Here is a 4,361-nt window from a genome sequence, read left to right as displayed (position 1 = left end):
AGATGTTTTTTATAAACAAAATTTTCCTCATGAGAAGGTGTCTCATCTCGAGGAGCAATTTTCTCATCAGCAGACCATTTTGAGGGAATTTATAAAGAGGATGATAGAATAAATTTCAGAGAGATAGTTAAAGATGACTTCGTATTTCCCCAATTTTTTAGGTGAGGTGGGTAATGAGGCACTGATGGATCCAATATCAAAGGAATAATTACAAACAATTTTGCACTATTTCCAAAAGGATAAGAACCCTTAACCACTTAGCAGGACAACATAATTCTTCCAGGGGTTATATGACTTCTTTCAAATAGACCAACTAAGAATTGTTGACAAATTCAAATAAACAGGCAGGATTTGGGAGCTTTCAATTCAACATTTTAGGCTTTAATCCCAAAAATTAGACAAGAATGAAACTTTTGATGATTTCAGACCCATATCACTATGTAATTTCATCTACAAAATCATTGCAAAAATTATTGCATGTAGGGTCAAAAGCCACTAAGTTGATTCCATGTCATTAGAACAATTTGGCATCCTTCCTGGGAAACAAATCCATTACGGAATATGAGTAGCCCAAAAAGGAATTTATAACATCAAACCAAGAAATTACAAGCAATGTTAGTGAGTTTGTCTTTCCAAGGCATATGATAGAGCAAACTGGATTTATTTAGGGCTACTCATCCATATAGGGTTCAATGTGCAATTGGTTAACTAGATAATGAATTTTATTTCCTCAATATCTTTGCAATTCTAATTAATAGATCAACCTATTCTTCTATCATGCCTACAAGAGACCATGGGTAGGTATGTCTAGTGGCTCATCTACTATTTTTTACTATAGAGTAGGTGGTCTCAACAGAGCTATAATAGAGTCAAAAATAATTATAAGCTTGACAACTATAAAAATAGGAAGAGCCCTAAACTTGACATATTTACTCTTTGTTGATTATGTTTTTCTTTTGGGTGATAGGACCAAGACAGATACAGTTAAGCTGAAGGACCCTACCCTTGAAGAACCAAAATTCCTACCTTAAAAACTACCAACAACTAAGGAGCTACAAGAATCAACACCATCTTTGATTTGAACCTAAATAGTCTTATTATCTCCGAGTATTTCCCTAATCACAATGACCAATAGATGCTCCTCATGGATTATTTCTCTCATTCTATCTATTAGTAAAATTTGCAAAATGTATCCCTACATTTGAATCTTGGGAAAAAAACATAAGATTGTTATCATTTAAATTATCCATATATCTTGGAGCCCAAAAATCCATTTTCTTTGGATAAGCTTTATCTATAACCTCAAAATCAACCCTATTATAAGCTGAAGGACCATTATGTCCTCTTGAGCCTTGACAAAGTATGATGGAATGAAACTGGGTGAGGACCAGATGCAGGTTTACCATGTCAGAACCTAGGTTCATTAAGAAGATGACCTTGGTTTGAAGATATCCACCATACAAACTAGGACCACCCATACTTATCATTGCCATCTCTCTTTCATCATCAAGACTAACATACTAAGAACCTGTAACCCGTGGAGGCCCATGGTAGTCATTGAATGCAATTTATTAGAATACATGTCATGCCCACAATTTTTTATATTTAATCTCTGCATCTAATGTGGCCATTTCTTATTATGAGATTTACCACATCCAAAAATGACATCATTCACATCATTTTGAAGAAGTCTACAAAGGTCAACATAATTTTTTTCACATTTACAACTTCCCTCACATTTGTTGGTTCCTGAAGCTCGAGCACTTTCATAACAAAAATAGGCAAAGTCAAGAAGAAAAAATGGTCCACTCTCTTTTCATATGTTGATATTAGAATGAAGTTTTATTAGAGGCATTGTTTGTTTGTTTTTTTTGGTTAGAAAATGGTTTGCTCTTGGTTTTATGTGACTTTCAATTTATCATATGTAGCATGTTGAGAATTGAGAAAGAATATTGTGTGATATTTATCTTGTACAAATTCACGTTGAATGAAAGGATACAAAGTTTAACCAAGCTATAGTTCGCTTTGGTAAAGGTGGAGGAACATCTTAAAAAGCTGCCTAAGAATACACCATATATAGAGTTTGAATATAAGTAATATATGGATTTTTCTTTTGGAGATATGTTTTTCTACCCAAGATATCACAGCATGAAAAGTATTGATATTGTAGAAATTGTTTGAGGACCTCATTGAGGTCGATTTTTCTGATATCCTACTTGATTGATATCTTCTCATATGTCAAGAAGGCTTTAAATATGAATTAATATGTTCCTGAAACAAATCATATTCAAATTTTATAGATATAAAAGATAAAAACAAATTTCAATGCCTTCGTTTGATTGTTACTTGACTCTGTTGTGGGAAGGTTACAGGAAATGTGATTGGAAAAAGGATGGGGAGACAATGCAAACAATGTCTTGGATATGATTCATTTGTTGTTAAAGATCCTTCAAGCACCTGAGCCATCGACTTTGGAAATGTTTCTAGTATGGATTCCTATGGTTTTTAATGTTGTGATTCTTTCACCTCATGGTTATTTTGGGCAAGCAAAAATTTTAGGAATGCCAAACAAGACATCGGTGGACAGGTAAACAATTTTTTTATAATTGCAATGTCCATTCCATGATATCCTCTCTTTATTGTTTGATTATATTTTGAATATTTCTTTTGATTTTGTTTTGTCTTTTAACTATGAAATTGAAAATACTTGGTATCATGTCCATTTAAACAAGAGCCAAAGATTGAAGATAAAATTAGTATTACATGATATTAATTGGAATCCTTATAGCTATTTTGTGTTAAACGATTTTCATGACTATCCAAAAAGTTTACTTTCATGTTGTTATTTGAGCACATGTTGTTTATATACTTGACCAAGTTCATGCATTAGAAAATGAAATGTTGTTGCGAATAAAACGACAAGGATTAAACATCACACCTCATATTATTTGTTTTCACAAGTTATCTATGCTTGATCTTTTTAGCATGTAACTTAGTTGACATGATTGTGCCTAAGCTTTCCCTGAAGGTTGAATGCTAAGTTACTAAAGATTTATTTTCTATGGTGACATTTTATTTTCTTTGTTTATACAGGTCATCTAGCCACATTATAGTGGCCACTATTGCCCAACTGAAGAAAAATTGTTCAAGTTTCTTTCTTGTATGGGGAAAAATGGCTTTGACATTGTTGATGTGCAGGTATATGTCATATAAACTCTTTATAGTCTACTTTATTTTATATTCTAGTGTTCATTGTCTTTCATGTCTTACACTCTGCATTGTATCTTCTTTTGTTTTCAGAAAAAGAACTCAGTATTGATGCTAAGAAGAAGGAATCGAAGAAAGAGGAGAGAAATAACACTCGAGCAACAAATACAAAAAGAGAGAGAAGAGAATTGGTCGAGTGATACCCTTAGAGCCAATATCCCACATAAGACATACACATAGAAACTGATGGTCAAGTCTTCACAGTTGAATTCACCTGCAATGCCTTGGCAACACAATGATAATGTTTTGAAGTGATGAACATCATTTCATGTGTAAATTGTAGTCCAACCAATATTAAGTTGGAAACTCATATTGTAATACTTTAACATTTCATATAATATAATTTATATGGTTGAAATTATTTATAGTTTCACTTGATATTATTTAGTATTGTAATTAACATATGCAACTTTGCATTTTCATATTAGATGAACATGCACATTGTATGACATTTTTAAAATTTAGTCGCAAAATCATACTAATTAATTTATGTTGATTAATAATGAACACATAAAATCAATTTAAAACTACTAAATTAGTAGTTTATATTGATTAATGATGAACATAAATAAAATGAATATATGACTAAATTAGTCATTTATAATGATTATTAATGAAAGTAAATGAAATGAATATAAACTACTAAATTAGTTGTTTATATAATAAATATGAAACTACCAAAAAAGATAAATGACTATAGAAAATGATAAATTTGTGATTACAAAGAATGACTAAATTTTGCATATATATGACTATTAGTAGCTAATTTATAGTATCTTATAACACAACCAAAATTTAGTCATATTTCTTTGGTCATTAATTGGTTTCAAACAATGACTAAAATTTGCATATATATGACTATTAGTAGCTAATTTACAATATCTTACAACATGACCAACATTTTGGTCATATTTCTATGGTCATTAATTGGTTTTCTTGAATGCATATAGTAATATATTTTGTTGTATATTTGGTCATTAATTGTGGAAATTAATGAATAAATTAATGACTAAATTAATGACCAAATTTATGATTAAATATACTACTAGACAATAAAATTTAGACAACCAATTAATGGCTAGGTTAAAAATGAC

This window comes from Pinus tabuliformis, chromosome 6 (genome assembly GCF_031772625.1).
Source record: "Pinus tabuliformis cultivar Carrire ecotype Pingquan chromosome 6, CPIR1, whole genome shotgun sequence".
Lineage (NCBI taxonomy): Eukaryota > Viridiplantae > Streptophyta > Pinopsida > Pinales > Pinaceae > Pinus > Pinus tabuliformis.
Note: the sequence above shows the minus strand (reverse complement) of the source record.